The following is a 21,127-nucleotide window of genomic DNA, read 5'->3' on the forward strand; positions in this document are numbered from 1 at the left end:
TTCTGGGTCTTTAGGTGATGGGCCTGCAATTACAGAAAATGAACTGCATTTTAGCTTTCCATTGAAATTAATAACAGTGGTTCTCCAGTTGACTCTGTGAGTAGTTAATGGAACAAACTGGATGCTTCACTACAATACGGGTTTTTAAGTTATTTGAGAGAGATTCTGTGTTTCAAATAGGAAAATAATTCACATGATGCAAAACCATTTTGTTTGCATCTTTGTGAAATAATGGCTCTGTGTAGCTTCGAGATGTAACTGTTTATTGATAATGATTTCAATGTGCTCTTCCCTCCCTCGCTGCACTTGGGGGGAATGACCTGCAGAGAACTTTGGAAAAAGAAAAACAAGCCAAGGAATTAATGATGCAGAAAAGAGCTCCAGCCTGGCCTGAGCTGCGCGAATGGGTTTTACCATTGAAAAATAGATTTGTGTGAGTTCACGCAGGGGCAGAACAGCAAATATTCTGAGACTTGTTGGATTTCAGTTACCCCATCTCCAGCTCGGCTCAGTTAAACTCAGGCTGTGATAATTGGCAAATTTTGGAGTTCTGCTGGTGGGTTGCAGCCGACCTCAGGGAGAAAGCAGCCAGCCCCTCTCTGACATTCCAGCTAACCTGCCCCATAGGCAGGGGCAAAATAGCTCATGTGTCTTCTGCTGCACTTGCCTCCTTTCACAGCTCCTTGCCTGTCGAGCAGAGGTACCTCCAGCACATCACCCTCTGGGTGAGCGGAAAAGCGAGTGGTCTCTCTTTCCCCAGTGCCTTTTGCATATGAACTGGGCTGAGGATGGATCAGGATCAAACTTTGCACCTCCCACGATGAAACCAGTCCCACTGCTCCTCTACACTGGGGATACCAGAGGTCCAGAGCACTGGGAATAACCACCAGGAGCAACCAGGAACATTTTTTATCTCCCATCCAGCGAACACCTTTGCACTGTGAAGCTAAAGCAGGGTGGGTGCCAAGTGCCACTGGCAGCCCGGTGCCAGGGCTGGCTCCCCGGTCCTGGTTCATTTAGCAAGGCAGGAAGAGCCCCGAGCACACCCATCTCCTGCCCAAGAAGTCCTCTCCTTGGGCTGTCCCCCTGGGCTGCTGGGTCAGCCCTCACTCCCACACGCTGTGTCCTGACGGGGGTGTTCAGATGTCAGTGTTGCCAGTTTTCCTGCCTCTGCCCTGGCTGACAGCATCATCTAGGGGAGTTTCAGTACTTTCTCTGACAACAAAAACAGTTGTATTTTCAGAGTATATCTCTCAGCTGTCCAGAGCAACCTGAACTGGAACCTAAAGAAACTGTATTTTGCAAGGAACTTCTTGAACGAAACACTTGCTCCATTTTTTTTTATCTCCAAAAGCATCTGCCACAAATCTAGTGAGACATCAACCACAGAAAAATATTTTTCATCAACTGAGTCTCCTGGGACTCACACACTCACAGGAAAACATCTCCTCAGTCAATGGCCATGTACGTGACCCTGTACTGCAGTGGCCTCCTCAGGTACCCTCTCGGAGACTGGGTGGCACCAATTTCCAACAACATGCTCAAACCCCACCTTGGCCTGGGCCCAGAGCCCCTTGCAACAGCAGTTCTTGCCCAAGGATGGGTTTTGGTAGCATCCTGCTTCCCAGCTGGTAGGCAACACTGGATGTGGTCAGGAACAAAGGTGCATAATCAATCAGAACCTCAGGACAGGGAAATTCTAGGTAATTTTCTAGCATAGTTTATAGATAATATATTTTTATGAACTATATGTTATGTATTACCCATATATTATAATTACCCATATAATTAACTATAACAACCTATATGTTATAGGTAACAAATTATAGATAATTACCTAAAAGTTTGCAGCCTTTCAGGTGGCCCAGCATGGGCAAGACTGAATTTCACTTGTTCTCCTTCCAGACTCGTGGCTCCTCGAGGCACAGCTCTGCTTCCTTACACGGCTGTAAATCTGTCTTAGCTATGTTAAAAAAAAAAACAAACCACACACACGCTCATTTTTCCTTTGCTTCCTCCTCTCCTAATTCACCTTCCCCTCACCTTTTATATAATCTATACCTTTCCCAAAGTACCAAGACCCGTGAAAGACTGACCCCACCACCCTGGACCAGTACTGCTGCTGCAAGCTACAGCCAGGACAGGTGGATTGAACCCCAGGGCAGGCTTTGAAGGCATCCAGCAGCTATGCTTCTCTCTACGCTTATTTCATTTCATTTCATTTCTGTGCCTCATTATTTTTGTTGTTGAGGAAGGCAGGGGAGGGATTTTTTAATCAGGAGTGGAGTCAATCGAGAAGTGCTGCAGAAATGTCTTTCGGCAGACGGCTGCTGCTGCACGTCCATCCTGCACGAGGCAAAGGAACACTTGCCCCAATCTAATGAAACCTATTGCGTTCATCTGCTTTTAGAAAATCCTTCATTTATTGCTAGAATTGGTAAATTCTATTAGCAAATAGATCAACTACATCCAGATCTTTGCATGTGTTATGGTCTCATGGGCTACATGAGATTATTGCACATGGATTATTGACAAGAAGTGTCTGTAATGGCTTGACTTTGCCTTAATTCATGCCACAGCTTCTCAGCTATTGCTGTTGACCATGGCTGGAGCATTCAAGTTACCTGTCCTTTGAAATACAACTAAACCTAAATCTTGCTCCCTAAACAAACTCCTCTGTGCAGAGCTCCATAGCAAACCAACCTTTATACACGTGTGTTAAAGCCTCAAAAGAGGAGCTTTTAGTGGCGATGCTGACAGCCCCCTGCTCAGAGCCACTCTGACGTCTGGCCCAGCCACCACACTGCTGCCCAACACTGGTGGCCTCGTGGGGGCCATCAGGTGCCATGGCGGGCAGGGCCTCCCTGGGCACCAGCCACAGCTTTCTCTCAGGGACTCCAGGTAAAGTCAACCAGAGTGAATAAGATGCGAGGCTTGCGACTCATTCTTTGGTTATAATTTTACAAATGAACAGCCAGATGGACATCTTCCTCGGTTGAGGGTAAATACTTCATCAGCCATGTCCTTCAGACACTGCATCGCTCCCCCATGGTCTCCCACTCACAGCAAAGAATAAGGAGCTGCTCACCTGGGCTTGGCAGTGGTTTTTTTCACCAGTCGTATGGGTTGTGATGCTAAATTGAAAACCATATCAACTTTATGACGAGGAGGGAAGGCTGAGCACAGAGATTCATCTTTGCGATGCAAATTTCCCCTTTGTTTAGTGTGATTTTTCATTGTCAAACAGATAAAACCTAAACAGGGAGCAAGGAGCAAACCTGGCATGTTGTGACAGCCACTTGTAAACAACAGATAAAATGTGTCATTTCCAGCTTCAGCCAGGTGTGTCTGACTGTCATTCAGTGCTGAGTCTTTGGAAGCTTTGAATATCAGATATTTTAATTATAAATGCTCAGTCAGGTCAACACATTTCTCAGTACAGGAGCAGTGACAGACAAAAAGGATTTTCTTAAAATTCAAAGTGCACAGTGACATCTCCAGAATTTAAAATAAGACAAGTACAACTTTAAAAAAAAAAAAGATTTAGAACTCTTATATATAAAACCAGAATAGCAAAATAGACCTTTGAGGATACTGCAGGCAAGCTTCAGCCCAAACTTGGAAAGAAACACAAGTTTTGGAAGTCCAGAAAGACTTTGCAATGCCTAATTACGTTGTGCTTCCATACCTTGAAGTAAAACACAGCTGTAACAGTGCAGTCTGTGAGCTACCTGGGAGCTTCATGATGGAGGAGAACTTCACCAGATGGGCGTCTCTCCTGCCGACGGTCTGGATATGAGGCATGAGGGTAGAGATGCTCTGCCTGAGCACAGATATCCATCATGTTGATACCTAATGTTTATACTGAGGAGCTTGGGCTCCCTTTCTCCTTAATGGAGAGAAATTGGCACTTTTAGGTGCTGTTCATCTCATCCTAATGTAGTTGTCTAAAATAAATCAGATGACTCACACCGTAGGCATAGCTTTTTTTTTCTCCCCTGTCTTGAAACGGAGCGGGGATGAGCAGCCAAGGTACCGACTTTCTCACAGTAGTGTCTAAAGGTAGGTCCTACCATAGACAGGAGGAGGAGTTTCCAAATAAGTCAGATGTAAAGCCCCTGGGAGAGGCTGGTTTTGAGAACAGTCAAGAAAATCTAAGCAATGAAGAAGATTTCAGCTCCCCTTCTGGGTTGCAGGTGGAATCGGACAACATTAAGTACACATGGTAAGACATAAAAAATGGGGCACCCCAGGGAGTACCAAGGGGTGGGGTACTCAGGGAGGTCCATGCTGGGGGAGCCATTGCCTCAAGCCACTTCCTGTAAGGTACTCCTGGGTTGGAAATGATGCATCTCAGACAAAACCCAGCTCAAAGCCTGTGGTCTGGGGACTGTCAGGGAAATGTGACCTCTTTAGGGGTAACATCAGGTAACTCAGGAACGAGCCACCATCTGCAAGTTCCTGCACCCTTGCTGGCTGCTGTTGGCTGCAGGGAGCCTGGCAGCAATGTCAGCTGGCATTAGGGCACCCACCTTTGGGGCCCCCAGTTTCACGGAGGGAAAATGCCCATCCAGCTCAATGGCAGCTGTGGGGAGGGCCCATCTCAGCCAACTTCACTCACCCAGAGGCTGAGCATCTCCTCTAATTGTGCCTCCATGAGCAGCAGGGAGGCCAGGAAGGTGATCCCTCCATCACAGAATCACAGAATCACAGAATGTTAGGGATTGGAAGGGACCTCGAAAAATCATCTAGTCCAATCCCCCTGCCGGAGCACGATTGCCTAGACCATATCACACAGGAATGCGTCCAGGCGGGTTTTGAATGTCTCCAGAGAAGGAGACTCCACAACCTCTCTGGGCAGCCTGTTCCAGTGTTCAGTCACCCTCACCGTAAAGAAGTTTTTCCTCATATTTATGTGGAACCTCCTGTGTTCCAGCTTGCACCCATTGCCCCTTGTCCTGTCAAGGGATGTCACTGAGAAGAGCCTGGCTCCATCCTCATGACACTTGCCCTTTACATATTTATAAACATTAATGAGGTCACCCCTCAGTCTCCTCTTCTCTAAGCTAAAGAGACCCAGCTCCCTCAGCCTCTCCTCATAAGGGAGATGTTCCACTCCCTTAATCATCTTCGTGGCTCTGCGCTGGACTCTCTCTAGCAGTTCCCTGTCCTTCTTGAACTGAGGGGCCCAGAACTGGACACAATATTCCAGATGCGGCCTCACCAGGGCAGAGTAGAGGGGGAGGAGAACCTCTCTTGACCTGCTAACCACACCCCTTCGAATACACCCCAGGATGCCATTGGCCTTCTTGGCCACAAGGGCACACTGCTGGCTCATGGTCATCCTGCTGTCCACTAGGACCCCCAGGTCCCTTTCCCCTACGCTGCGCTCCAACAGGTCTGCCCCCAACTTGTACTCATACATGGGGTTGTTCTTGCCCAGATGCAGGACTCTACACTTGCCCTTGTTATATTTCATTAAATTTCTCCCCGCCCAACTCTCCAGCTTGTCCAGGTCTCTCTGAATGGCTGCGCAGCCTTCCGGTGTGTCAGCCACTCCTCCCTGTTTTTGTGTCATCAGCGAACTTGCTGCCAGTGCACTCTATTCCCTCATCCAAGTCATTAATGAATATATTGAATAGTACTGGTCCCAGTACCAACCCTTGAGGGACTCCGCTAGACACAGGCCTCCAACTGGACTCTGTCCCATTGACCACCACTCTCTGGCTTCTTTCCTTCAGCCAGTTCACAATCCACCTCACTACCCGATCATCCAGACCACACTTCCTCAGTTTAGCTGCGAGGATGCTGTGGGAGACCGTGTCAAACGCTTTACTGAAATCAAGATAGACCACATCCACAGCTTTACCATCATCTATCCACCGGGTTATGTCCTCATAAAAGGCTATCAGGTTGGTTAAGCATGACTTCCCCTTGGTGAAGCCATGCTGAGTGCCCCTAATGATCCCCCTATCCTTGATGTGCCTAGAGACAGCACCAAGGACAAGTTGTTCCATCACCTTTCCGGGGATGGAGGTGAGGCTGACCGGTCTATAGTTACCCGGGTCCTCCTTCTTGCCCTTTTTTGAAGACTGGAGTGACATTCGCTTTCCTCCAGTCCTCAGGCACCTCTCCCGTTGCCCACGACTTAGCAAAGATGATGGAGAGTGGCCTAGCAATGACTTCCGCCATCTCCTTCAGCACCCGCGGGTGCATCCCATCAGGGCCCATGGATTTATGGACGTCCAGGTTGCTTAATTGGTCCCTGACCCAGCCCTCATCTACCAAGACAGATTCCTCCTCTGTCCTGACTTCTTCTGGGGCCGCAGGGGTCCGGGGCTCCTCAGGACAGCCTCCAACAGTATAGACAGAGGCAAAGAAGGCATTCAGTAACTCCGCCTTCTTTTTATCCTCTGTCTCCAGGGCCCCCACCTCATTCATCAGTGGGCCTACATTGCCTCTAGTGTTGGCTTTACCTGCAATGTATTTGAATGAAGCCCTTTCTGTTGTCCTTGACCTCTCTTGCAAGGCTTAATTCCAAGGAGGCCTTAGCTTTCCTAGTTGGCTCCCTACATCCTCTGACAACAGACTTATATTCCTCCCAAGTGGCCAGCCCCTCCTTCCATGATCTGTACACCCTCTTCTTCCACTTGAGTTTGCCCAGCAGTTCCCTGTTTAACCATGCAGGTCTCCTGGTACCCTTCCTTGACTTCCTACCTGCTGGGATGCTCTGATCTTGAGCTCGGAAGAAGCAGTCCTTGAATACTAACCAACTATCTTGGGCCCCCTTACCTTCTAGTACCCTGTCCCATGGGATTTCCCCTAGCAATTGCTTGAAAAGGCCAAAGTTGGCCCTCCTGAAGTCCAGGGTTGTGATTCTGCTAGCTATTCTGTTCCTGCCACATGAGATCCTGATCTCTACCATCTCATGGTCACTACAACCAAGGCTGCCCTCAACCTTCACCTCTTCAACCAGACCCTCCTTGTTAGTGAGGATAAGATCCAGCAGCGCTTCTCTCCTAGTTGGCTCATCCACCATTTGCATCAGAAAGTTATCATCAATGCACTGGAGGAACCTCCTGGACTGAGGATGGCTGGCTGAGTAGGCCTCCCAGCAAATATCAGGGTAGTTGAAATCCCCCACGTCAACCAGGCCCTGTAACTGCGAGACTGCTCTCAGCTGCCTGTAGAAGGCCTCATCACCCTCCTCATCCTGATCCGGTGGCCTGTAATAGACACCCACAACAGTATCACCCCTGCCAGCCTGCCCCTTAATTCGCACCCACAAACTCTCAACTCGCTCCTGATCCGCCCCTGGACAGAACTCAATACATTCTAGCTGCTCACTCACATAAAGAGCAACTCCACCACCTCTCCTTACTGGCCTGTCTTTCCTGAACAGGACATAGCCATCCATGACCACATTCCAGTCATGCGAGGCGTCCCACCAAGTCTCTGTAATTGCCACTAGATCATAGCCCCCCCGACCCGAACACGGATTTCCAACTCCTCCTGTTTATTCCCCATGCTGCGCGCATTGGTGTACAGGCATTTCAGGGAGCGAGCTGAGCACACCGATTTCACCCCAGGGGGATGGGAGGCCTCCTGGTCTACCTCAACACTAGACCGTTGCCCCAGTGGTGCAAGCCCAGCTACTACCCCATCCCCCTTCGAATCTAGTTTAAAGCTCTCCGAATGAGCCCTGCTAACTCCTGTCCCAGAACACTTTTGCCCCTACGACATAAACCTTTCCCATGTATTACCATCACGCCTGGTGTCTTATAAAACCAGGCATTATCAAAGAACCCAAAGCCCTGCCTGTAGCACCAGTCTCGTAGCCAGGCATTAATAGAGAGAATCCTACTATTCCATCCCACGTCATCACCTGAAAATGGAAGTAGGGAGGAGAAAACAACTTGTGCCCCAGACTCTTTCACCAACCGTCCTAGGGCCTTGTAGTCTTTCTTCATCCCCCTCAGACTACGGGATGCAGCTTCTTCCCCACCTGTCTGGAAGATCAGCAGGGGGTAGTAGTCTGTGGCCTTCACCAGGTTGGGGAGTTGCCTGGTGATATCCCTGATTCGGGCTCCAGGCAGGCTGCAGTGATGGAGGTCAGCTCCTGTGATGGAGGTCAGCTCTGCATATTGGGCCCTCAGAACCCTTTAGGAAGGAGTCTCCAACCACTAAAACTCTTCTCTTCCTCCTTGTGGAGGAGGTAGCTATACGCCTGTCAGGTTTTTCTGACTGTGGTGGGACCTCTGATATAGGTTGCCTCTCCACCACATCCCCATTGGACCGGCTGTATTCCACTAGGGCTTCATATCTATTGCTCAGAGGCACCTGTGGAGGCAAGGTAGGCAAGGAGGACACTCGCCTTTTGCCACGGCCATAGACTTGCCTCCACTCACTCCTCTCCTCTAGGTTATTGTTTTCCACCTGAGAGGGGCAGAGTACAGGGGTCCCTCGATCCTGGGAGCTCTCCGGCAGGTGCTCCCATTTTTGTTGCAGGGAGGGCAGAGCCTGGCTCCACCGGTCTATCTCCATTTCAGCCTCCCGAATGCTCCTAAGCCTTTCTACTTCGGCTTGAAGCCTTTCAACCTGGCTTTGCAGCTGTGCCGCTTGGCCGAGCAGATCATCTACCTGCTCACAGTGCACACAGCCCCCTGTCACCACAGAGACGCTGTAGCATTCCCTGCAGCCGGCAACCTGCACCATCGCCTCCTTCCGTGGGAGCTCTGTCTGGGTTCCCACATCCATTTTGGTCTTCTTCTGCCGGGTAGATACCATTGTTCTTTCACTGAGCTGGGAAATACCTGTTGGTGACACCCCTGGTTCACAGCTCCTTGGCACCTTCCTCGCCTTGTGCACTGGAGGGAGTCAGCGCCCTCCCCAACGAGCTGCAAACGGCTGCAGCCTCTCCTGCCCTGGGACACACCCAGTCACTCTCCCCTCTGGCCAGGGACTAGTCCCTGTCCTCCAGGAGGCTTTTTATCACCCAGTCAATCACCACCCCCAATCAACAGGGGGAGGTGCGTTTAAATCGCCCGCGGTGCCTCCAGCAACGCTCCCTCCTCTCCTGATTCGTTGCCGGGAACCTCCGGGTCTGGGGTGGGGGGGGAAGCAGCTCGGGGCTGCTGCTCCAGGGGGTCAAGAGTACGAAAACCGCCCGGTTACAGCCCGATGCCACCCTCGCCCCCGCACTAACCTCAAGTCGCTCTCGCTGCTGCGCCGCTCCATGTACTCAGATGGTTGCCGAAGCAAGGGCTGGGCCAGCCCTGGAGCCTTTCATGCCACCTGAACAATGAGGGGGTTAACCTGGGTGAGGCGGTCCCATTGTCACACCATTACAACCAAGCAGCAATGCTGGGACGTAGACTTAAAGGGTGGACATTTACATCAGACATAAGCAGTGGCTGATTTCAAAGTCAAGTTTAAAATAATACATTGTTTTGACTATCACGTTAATTCGTCGTCTCTCAGAGGCGCATGTTGCCTAAACTGAAGAAATATCAGCTCCCACCTTAGAGATATCCAAAAGCCATCTGGACATGGTCCTGGGCCACCAGCTTGAAGTGGCCTTGCTTGTGCAGGGGGGGTTTGGACCAAATAAGCTCCAGAGGTCCCTGCCAACCTCAACCATTCTGGGATTCTTTAAAAATAATACAAAAATGAAGAATGTTCCCGATGAAGCTTTTTCTGAGAGATGACTCTGAGATTTCATAGAATGGCAATTTTCAAAAATAGTTTCATCTCTCAGGAGCGCTTTCTCTTTGAAGTTTCATCAAAACGACATGCTTTGGTGGAAGCACTCACATTGGCCTGCCAAGATCTACAGCTCACCAAGTGCTTTCCAGCGGAAAGGGAGTGCCCACAGGGTCATCCCCATCCCACCTCGCTGAACAAGGGTTCACCACCACCACCATTCACCAGGGAAACACTGCCAGGGCTGAAGGAAGGGCATTCTCCTACAGACCAAAGTCCCTCTCCCCTCTTGGCCTGCCCCTGGTCCCCTGCCACATGATGGGGACATGGCTGTGGTGTTGGACATCCCTCCATAGTCACCCCGTAGCAGCCAGCCTTGTGTCTCGCTGCTTCTGCTTGGGTTTTCATATATGCTATGTACATGCTGGCAAGATATGGACAGCGAAACCTCATCCCCTTTCTCCCCTTCCATTGCTCTGCAGCTCTGCACCTGGAGAGGAAGAGGATGCCAAAGCTGGTTAGATACAAAAGGAAAAAGAAAGAAAAGGAGAAGAAGCCAAAATAATTCTTCCCCTATGGAAAGCTCTCCTGTTTGTTCAGATCATTACCATATCAGCAAACCCACATAAAAGTACCGTTAATTTTAATACTTTCCCAAGACTAATTAGGTTTAAATTGGGTAGAAAATATTGTGCAAATACCCAGCCGTGCATAAAATCCTCAGTGAAGTTTAAACAGGAGTGGCAGAAAACAGGAAAAATAGTTTTTATTAATGCATTTACACCTTCTTAGAATTTCCCTGAATTGTGTTTTACCTTGGCTATAAAAATGAAAACATTTAAATTTCTTTAAAATTACATTTGACTTAATTACAGCCAATCCCTAATACCAGCAAACAACCCATTTTGTCTACTTTCCAGCATAAATAGCCTCATCATTTCATAAAGAGTTGTTTTTCTACATGATGTTCTCTATGTGCAGAATGTTAATAGCTACTATAGCTGAATATGAATAGGCTTTGTAGCTCCACTTGAAATACAGAAAAATGGCCCAGACATTAAAAAAGATAAAAGGGAAAAGGGCAGTAATGAATTTAGAGGAAAATGAACATTAATGGTACTAGCATTACCTCATGTTCCACATAACAAATTATTGGAAATCTGTCAAGCACACCAAATTATCTACTCATCTGCTGTTGTGGGGCCCTTTGGAGCCATCCAAAACCAGCAAAAGCAAGACAATTTAAGCTAATTTTACTATTTATAACAATAGAACAGACCATTAAGATAAATTAATGTCATTATCAAGTTTCTATGAAAATGACAAATACCGCTATTTCAAGCAGCTTTAGAAGCTGTTGACTATAATGAAATCTGCTGTACAGGTACTAAAAAGAAACACTCCAAGTAATTATTTTCTAGTAGGTTGTTTGTTTCCTTCACATTCATTTACTTTCACCACAATTAGTTCTGTACACAATATATGGTAACTAAACAGTCAACACTACACAGCATTAGGACTAATTGGGCAATTACGATGCAGTTTTCAGCCTTTTAGGTCCTAAAGAGAGCCAGGAGTAAACATTTTAGAGGCAACAACAGCGGCACTGCATCGATTTGCGGGGTTGGAGTTTGAAGGAATACAAAGCAATGCGAGAAATAAAGCCAGGTAAAATGCTTTACACAAAAGATGGTTTATTAAATGATCTAATCGCTGAGGCTCCAAGCGTGAGGCTGGACATGGCCGACAGAAGCCGGCCAGGGTTAGGATTTTGGAGCAGGCAGGCTCCCGGGTCAGCTGCGGCGCTCGGGGCGAGAGGGACGGCCGGTCAGAGTTGGCAGCCTCTGGTCTCAGATCGGTGCAGCCATCTAACCAGCAGCCAGTGTGACACCAGGCAGAGGTGGGAAAATATGTGTGCTGGAAAGATTTATGCATATTCTTTCAAAACTTCCTTGGCATTGTAACTCCAGGTGTTTCACATGTGCTGTCTCATCCCTTCCTGACCCCCAGCACTGCTCTGTTAGACAACAAATTATGCAAAAAAAATCTTTTCTTACTGCCAGTCTTGACTTTTTGCTTTGGAGGATAAAGAAAACAGAAGCTCCTGGTCCCTCCATCTCTCCACCACTCACGATTTACTAGACGAGGCCAGAAAGAATACACACATACTGCAAACGCGGCATGGGTGCGGCTCAATATGTGAATAAATTCCATTCAAAGCGTTCATGCTCAGCTGCATTAACCAAGCATGATGGAGACTGCCATGGAAAAGTAGGTGGAGATATCACGCTTTCCCAGGCCAGCCTGGAAGCTTTTTTCCCTCCGCAGCTCACTCATGTGAAGGGCAAGAGGAGGATGAGGGAGCTTAGCATCCCTCTTTGAACTCCTTTTCACTTTCCCCATTTCTGTAGCTGCTAAGCTTTTATCCACTCTGTGTGTGCCATTTCATGCCAGCGACATAATGAAATAATTTGCATATTTGCACATAATTTCCATGCAGCCATCTACAACTTTAAAGCCCCTGGTCAGCTGGGGTGTGGGGGCGAGCGTGGGATGCATGGAGACCTCACTGGTGTGATGCTGGGGGAGTAGCAAAGCAAAGCTCTGCCTGCATCCCTGCCAGGGGGCATGTGAGTCAGGACGGGATCCTCCTCCTTGCCTCAAACACAGCTGAGGGGTTGAGCTGGGGGGTCCCCAAATTGCCATGGTGGAAGCCACAATCCTCACACTCAGCTCCCTGCCGCAAGGGTAATGCTCCGCAGGGTAGAGGACAGACCGTGAGTGAGGACTACCCACGTTCATGAACTCCCAAGGGCCTGGGGACAGGGCTCCCTGCTCCCAGGGCTGCAAGGTGGTCGCCAGCCCAGGGCCAGCTGAGGAAGGTACCAAACCCAGCCGCTGACACAAAGACCTCTCCTTTCTCCTCTTTCTCCTGGTCAGTCCCTGTCCTGCATCTGGCAATGCCACTACAGCACCGCGTATCTTAGTCTGGGTGCTGATCAGTTCTGTGCTAATGATAATGAAAGGCAATTAGTCTCTAAAAGCATTATCACAACATTCATTGCATTTATGATATTTTATTAGTACTATCAGTCAGGGATTTTATGAAGCAGAGGTTTGCTTTTTCCTTAATTAGACATTTATGAGAGAATATCAAATCTGACAATCCATTTAGGAATTTATTACAGAATAAAGGGACTCCAACTGAAATTCAGCTTTGGTTTATATACCTGGTTTCGCACTGAATTTAACAGGAGCTGCATCTATTTGCACCAGTGCAAATGTGGCTCAATGTCCTTGCGATGGACTATGCATCCATCAATTTAGGGAAGGCTGAATCGCCCACCCTGCTCCCAGCTCCTTCCAAAGGCTGGAGATGCTCAGGCTCCGTGGGGATGCACGGGCAAGAGCAAAGGTCCTGTGAGCTCTTGGACCGGGATGATTTTTAATGGGTTTTTACAGTAACCTCCTAAATCAGTGCTTTGGCACTCAGAGCAGGGGCCTGGTTGTACTCGAAGATCTTAAAGGTCCTTTCCAATCAAAATGATTCTATGTTTTTATGAATTGCTGGAGCAGCTACCGGGGGCAATTATTCAGGCCCCCGAGACAGATGTAAAACCCAACCAGGCAAGCGTGCTGGGCCAGGTTACACCATCCCATCTGGGTTGCAGCAGTTTTCTGACCCTGTTCTCCCACCGCTCATGGAAGGCGAGACTCTCCCTGATGACGCCCATTGACTAAAAGCTCACCCAGGAGCAGCTGGAGCCCAGCAGCCAGCACACAGCAGGGGCTTGGTGAGCTTGGTCACTCAGGTATATGCTCGAGACCTTGGGACCTTCACTTTTGTTTCTGCCTTGTTACCATCTTTGGCCCTTGTGCTTTGCCCTGCATTTTCCATTCTCTGGCCAGACTATTTGCATCGCTCCATCTCTAAAAGATGCTAAAAGGAATTTCTTAGAAATTATTTTTTAAATTTCACACCTGAAAGGAGTAACGAGTCAGCTGCTGACCCCTCAGCCAGCAGTGCCAGAGAACTCGGCGAGTGCATGCAGGATAGGGTGCCCTGAAGACAGAGGATAAAAAGAAGGTGGAGTTACTGAATGCCTTCTTTGCCTCTGTCTATACTGCTGGAGGCTGTCCTGAGGAGCCTTGGACCCCTGAGGCCCCAGAAGAAGTCAGGATAGAGGAGGAATCTGTCTTGGTAGATGAGGGCTGGGTCAGGGACCAATTAAGCAACCTGGACGTCCATAAATCCATGGGCCCTGATGGGATGCACCCGCGGGTGCTGAGGGAGCTGGCGGAAGTCATTGCTAGGCCACTCTCCATCATCTTTGCTAAGTCGTGGGCAACGGGAGAGGTGCCTGAGGACTGGAGGAAAGCGAATGTCACTCCAGTCTTCAAAAAGGGCAAGAAGGAGGACCCGGGTAACTATAGACCGGTCAGCCTCACCTCCATCCCCGGAAAGGTAATGGAACAACTTGTCCTTGGTGCTGTCTCTAGGCACATCAAGGACAGGAGGATCATTAGGGGCAGTCAACATGGCTTCACCAAGGGGAAGTCATGCTTAACCAACTTGATAGCCTTTTATGAGGACATAATCCAGTGGACAGATGATGGTAAAGCAGTGGATGTGGTCTATCTTGATTTCAGTAAAGCGTTTGACACAGTCTCCCACAGCATCCTCGCAGCTAAACTGAGGAAGTGTGGTCTGGATGATCGGGTAGTGAGGTGGATTGTGAACCGGCTGAAGGAAAGAAGCCAGAGAGTGGTGGTTGATGGGACAGAGTCCAGTTGGAGGCCTGTATCTAGTGGAGTCCCTCAAGGGTCGGTACTGGGACCAGTACTAGTCAATATATTCATTAATGACTTGGATGAGGGAATAGAGTGCACTGTCAGCAAGTTCGCTGATGACACAAAACTGGGAGGAGTGGCTGACACAATGGAAGGCTGCGCAGCCATTCAGAGAGACCTGGACAGGCTGGAGAGTTGGGCGGGGAGAAATTTAATGAAATATAACAAGGGCAAGTGTAGAGTCCTGCATCTGGGCAAGAACAACCCCATGTATGAGTACAAGTTGGGAACAGACCTGTTGGAGAGCAGCGTAGGGGAAAGGGACCTGGGGGTCCTAGTGGACAGCAGGATGACCATGAGCCAGCAGTGTGTCCTTGTGGCCAAGAAGGCCAATGGCATCCTGGGGTGTATTCGAAGGGGTGTGGTTAGCAGGTCAAGAGAGGTTCTCCTCCCCCTCTACTCTGCCCTGGTGAGGCCGCATCTGGAATATTGTGTCCAGTTCTGGGCCCCTCAGTTCAAGAAGGACAGGGAACTGCTAGAGAGAGTCCGGCGCAGAGCCACGAAGATGATTAAGGGAGTGGAACATCTCCCTTATGAGGAGAGGCTGAGGGAGCTGGATCTCTTTAGCTTGGAGAAGAGGAGACTGAGGGGTGACCTCATTAATGTTTAGAAATATGGAAAGGGCAAGTGTCATGAGGATGGAGCCAGGCTCTTCTCAATGACATCCATTGACAGGACAAGGGGCAATGGGTGCAAGCTGGAACACAGGAGGTTCCACATAAATATGAGGAAAAACTTCTTTACGGTGAGGGTAACTGAACACTGGAACAGGCTGCCCAGAGAGGTTGTGGAGTCTCCTTCTCTGGAGACATTCAAAACCCGCCTGGACGTGTTCCTGTGTGGTATGATCTAGGTAATCGTGCTCCGGCAGGGGGATTGGACTAGATGATCTTTCGAGGTCCCTTCCAATCCCTAACATTCTGTGATTCTGTGCTTTGCTGGGAGTCGGCAGGGCCTGGTGGTCTCCTTGGTGGCCAGGAGAGCAGCACCTTTCCCGGTGGCCCAGGGACCAGTGGAAGTCACAGGATGGAAGTGCCCCATAAGCTGGACTTCTCAGTCTGCCAAGCCCTACAAAGAAAAGGCTTTTGAATCCCAGAGCCAGAGGTGAAGCAGTAGGGAAGGGAGCAGGACAGCAGGACTGTGTCCAATGAGTGATGAGGAATTCAGGAGAAAAGTGGGAAAACATGTCCCTTGTGCGCCTAAAGGGCTCTTGTGGTCCCTGCATATCCAGCTGGGGCTGGAAGGGATATTTTAACCGTGTGTCCTGGTTTGGCCCAAACCAGGCCAATTAGTCTTAGAGAAACCAAGGTCACTGCTAAATTCCTCACTGCTTACAAGTGAAGAGCCGAAGGGGGGTCGCACCTGCAGGGAGGAGCAGACAGGGCAGGTGACCCAAGATTGACCAACAAGGTATTCCATCCCATACACGTCATTCTCACTTTCCTATTTATCACTAACCCACTGCCTCCTGGAGGTGGGGCCCAGGAGGGAGGGGCCCTCCTGTCTCCCACTGATTGGTACCAGCTTTGCCAATTCTCCAGTTAAAAGCCTGCAGGTGTGATGGCAGGGGGAGCTACTGCATTTTCCCTTCTGCCTGTGCTGGGGGGGAGCAGCTCTGCCTGAGGAGGATTTCCAAGCTCTCAATCTTGGTTTTGTATATATTTGTATATATTTGATTATTTCTATTATTATTGTTATTATACTCTTTTTCATTACTATAGTTTATTAAAACTGTTTTAACTTTCCAACCCATAAGTCTCTCTCCCTTTTCCCTTTCCCTTAGGGTGGGGGGGGAGAGGGTTAACAGAGAGCATCTGCCACCTGGTTAATAGCCAGCCCAGCTTTAAACTGTGACAGATTGATTGGTGCCCAACGTGGGGCTCGAGAGAAGCTCCAACAGGTTGCTCTGATAAGTTGAATCCTGGCTCTGGTGGGAGGAGACCCAGAGAGCTCAGCTGAGAGAGTATCAGATTTCTTCCTTTGAGATTTACGAGGGGTTGGAAATTAAAACAGATAGTGAAGATGGTGATGTCATTTTTGAATGCTGTGTTATCTCGTCTTTTTATAGAGTTTCTTTCACAATTGAGTATTGCAATGATGCCTTACCTGCCGTGGGCACTGTGTTATTGCTTGCTTCTTATGAATGTTTACATGCAGTTTAGCAGTGGGCGCTGGTCGAAATGTATTGTTTTGGTATGGGCTTTGATACTGATTTATGCTGTGATAAACTGGGCAGTTGATATTCTGATCTCTTATCTCTAAGACACAATGATGGGCAGCTTTAATCGCGAACCAGTAGCAGCAACTTCATCTGCACGCTCCAGGCGTCCTTTAGCTGATTCTGTTAATGATTACACTTCCAGTTTTACTTTGGGAAATAGTACCTTCTCCTTTTCTGCCAAGCTGAATCCACTAGATTTTGCGAAATTAGGATGGTGCTGTCTAGGTGGCATGTTTTTATTTTCGGTTGTCCTGAATGTGTTTCTGATGTGGGATAAGATCAAATATCAGTGCAGGGACAGTTGTAGGTGTTATGCAGCCACCTCAGACCCTACAGCGTGTGCTGCCACTACAGCCACTAAATCCACTGAAACCTCGGCAGCCTGCACCACAGCTGCTACACCCCCCAGCCACTAAATCCACTGAAACCTCGGCAGCCTGCACCACAGCTGCTACACCCCCCAAGATGGCCACTGCAGCTACTCAGACTCTCAGCACTCCCACGACAGCCACTGCATCTACTCAGACCCCAGCATCTATCGAATCTGTACCAATTGCTCCTGTAACCAGGAAGAAATACCAAAAGAAATGAGCTAGTAAAGTGAAGGATGATGACTCAGAGCCTTCTAAGGCAGAGCCATCATATGACTCAGGTGAGGGCCCTTCTCAGGCAGAGTTAGGGCCTGACACAGATGGGGGTTTCTTCCATCGTCCTTTTAAAGCAGACCCATCACAGAAGAAAGGTCCTTCTACGGCAGAACTATCACAAGAGGAGGACTCGGACTCGGAAGTAGAGATAACCTACCACTCCTTATCCCTGAAGGACCTGAGAAATATAAGGAAAGACTTCAGCCGTTATGACGGTGAACCTATTATTACCTGGTTGCTCTGATGCTGGGATAATGGGGCAGATAGCATGCAATTAGATAGCAGAGAAGCCAGACAGTTGGGATCCCTGTCCAGAGATGGTGGTATTGATAAGGCGCTTGCAAGAAAGTCAAACACTATCAGTCTCTGGAGGTGACTCTTGTCAGCTGTAAAGAGCAGGTATCCCTATGAAGATGATGTTATGAGCCACCTAAGCAAATGGACCACTATAGAAAAAGGTATTAACTACCTTAGAGAACTAGCTGTGCAAGAGATCATTTATAGACACCCACGGGACATTGTAGATCCTGTAGATCCTGATGAAGTGGAATGCAACCGATCCATGTTCCGGAAGGTTGTGAAGAATGCTCCACCGACATATACCCATACATTGTCAATATTAGTATGGGGAGAAGATGATATGGCACGTTCTACTGTGGGTAAAATGGCTAACTGTATGAGACAGTATGAAGATAGTATTTCTTCCCCACTGCAGGCACGCATCTCGGCTGTGGAAAAACTGACTAAGGAAAACAAGGACTCATTTAAACAACTGTCAGACAAACTGTCCATGATCGAGAATAAACTTGACTCTACCTACACAGGCACGCGTTGCAGCCGTTAGGAGAAAACGCTCTCCTACAGGACCAGCTCAAAGGAAATGGAACACATCACGAGGTATCCTGTGGTTTGCCCTGCGTGGTTATGGGGAGGACATGAGCAGATGGCATGGACAACCTACCAGTACCCTACAGGCACGAGTACATGAGTTGCAAGCTAAAAGAAATACCAGAGAGAATTTTTCTAGAAGGATGGCTGCTCCAGTTACCAGTGAGCAGGACCCCAGTCAGGGTAGATGGGCCTCAAATTCCTTTTTCCCAAGTGTGAATAGGAGAAATGAAGGTCCAGTCCCTGTGAGTAGCACGAATCCATTTCTTAATTAGGGGGACCCTGCCTCCAGCCAGGTGGAGGAGAGGGATAACCGAGTTTATTGGACTGTGTGGATTCGATGGCCTGGCACATCAAAACCACAAAGGTATCGAGCCTTGGTAGACACTGGTGCACAGTGCACCCTAATGCTATCGGATCATAAAGGGGCAGAATCTATCAGTATTTCAGGAGTAACAGGAGGATCTCAAGTGTTATCTGTATTGGAGGCCGAAGTGAGCCTAACTAAAAATGAATGGAAAAAGCACCCCATTGTGACTGGTCCAGATGCTCCGTGCATCCTTGGCATAGACTACCTCAAGAGAGGGTATTTTAAGGACCCAAAAGGGTATAGATGGGCCTTTGGTATAGCAGCTGTAGAGACTGAGGACATTAAACAGCTGTCTACCTTGCCTGGCCTCTCAGAAGATCCTTCTGTTGTGGGGTTGCTGAAGGTTGAAGAACAACAGGTGCCAATTGCTACTACCACGGTGCACCGACGACAATATCGCACCAATCGAGACTCCCTGATCCCCATTCATAAACTGATTAGACAATTAGAAAACCAAGGAGTGATTGGCAAGACTCGCTCACCCTTTAACAGTCCTATATGACCAGTGCGAAAGTCTGATGGAGAATGGAGATTAACTGTGGACTATCGTGGCCTAAATGAAGTTACGCCACCACTGAGTGCTGCTGTGCCAGACATGCTAGAACTTCAATACGAACTGGAGTCAAAGGCAGCCAAGTGGTATGCCACCATAGACATAGCTAATGCATTTTTCTCTATTCCTTTGGCACCAAAGTGCAGGCCACAGTTTGCTTTTACCTGGAGAGGTATCCAGTATACCTGGAATCGACTGCCCCAGGGGTGGAAACACAGTCCTACTATTTGCCATGGACTGATCCAGACTGCACTAGAAAAGGGTGGAGCTCCAGAACATTTGCAATACATTGATGACATCATTATGTGGGGTGATACAGCAGCAGAAGTTTTTGACAAAGGGGAGAAAATAATCCAAATTCTTCTGAAAGCTGGTTTTGCCATAAAAAGAGGCAAGGTCAAGGGACCTGCCCGGGAGATCCAGTTTTTAGGGATTAAATGGCACGATGGGCATTGCCAGATCCCGATAGAGGTGATCAACAAAATAACAGCTATGTCCCCAACAACTAACAAAAAGGAAACACAAGCCTTCTTAGGCGTTGTGGGTTTCTGGAGAATGCATATTCCAGATTACAGCCAGATTGTACGCCCTCTTTATCAAGTGACCAGAAAGAAGAATGATTTTCAGTGGGGCCCTGAACAACAACAGGCTTTTGAACAGATTAAACAAGAGATTGTGCATGCAGTAGCCCTTGGACCAGTCTGTATGGGACAAGATGTTAAAAATGTGCTCTACACCTCAGCTGGGGACAATGGCCCTACCTGGAGCCTCTGGCAGAAAGTACCAGGGGAGACTCGAGGTCGACCCCTAGGATTTTGGAGTCGAGGATACAAGGGTTCTGAGGCCAATTACACCCCAACTGAAAAAGAGATACTGGCAACATATGAAGGAGTTAGAGCTGCTTCAGAGGTAATTGGTACTGAAGCCACAACTTCTCCTGGCACCCTCGATTACCAGTACTAGGCTGGATGTTCAAGGGTAAGGTTCCCACTACCCATCATGCAACTGATGCTACATGGAGTAAATGGATTGCATTAATTACACAGAGGGCTCGAATAGGAAACCCTAATCGCCCAGGAATCTTAGAAGTGATCATGGACTGGCCAGAAGGCAAAGACTTCGGAATGCCACCAGAAAAGGAGGTGACACGTGCTGAAGAAGCCCCACCATATAATGAACTACCAGAGGATGAGAAGCAGTATGCCCTGTTCACCGATGGATCCTGCTGTCTTGTAGGAAAGCATCGGAAGTGGAAAGCTGCTGTATGGAGTCCCATACGACGAGTCACAGAAGCCACAGAAGGACAAGGTGAATCAGTCAATTCGCAGAGGTAAAGCCATCCAGCTGGCTTTAGACACTGCTGAATGAGAAAAGTGGCCAAGGCTGTATCTTTATACTGACATCGATGGATGGTAGCAAATGCCTTGTGGGGGTGGTTAAAGCAGTGGAAGCGAAGCAACTGGCAGCACAAAGGTAAACCTATTTGGGCTGCTGAATTGTGGCAAGATATTGCTGCTCGGCTAGAGAAACTAGTCGTGAAGGTACGTCATGTAGATGCTCACGTACCTAAAAGTCGGGCAACTGAGGAACATCGAAACAACCAACAAGCGGATCAAGCTGCTAAAGTGTTCCAAATAGATTTGGACTGGGAACATAAAGGTGAACTATTTTTAGCTCAGTGGGCTCATGACACTTCAGGTCATCAAGGGAGAGATGCAACATACAGATGGGCTCGTGACCGAGGGGTGGACTTAACTATGGACTCTATTGCACAGGTTATCCATGATTGTGAAACATGCGCCGCAATTAAGCAAGCCAAACGGTTAAAACCTTTGTGGTATGGGGGGTGGTGGTTGAAATATAAATATGGGGAGGCCTGGCAAATTGACTATATC

This window comes from Nyctibius grandis, chromosome 2, assembly GCF_013368605.1.
Source record: "Nyctibius grandis isolate bNycGra1 chromosome 2, bNycGra1.pri, whole genome shotgun sequence".
NCBI lineage: Eukaryota > Metazoa > Chordata > Aves > Nyctibiiformes > Nyctibiidae > Nyctibius > Nyctibius grandis.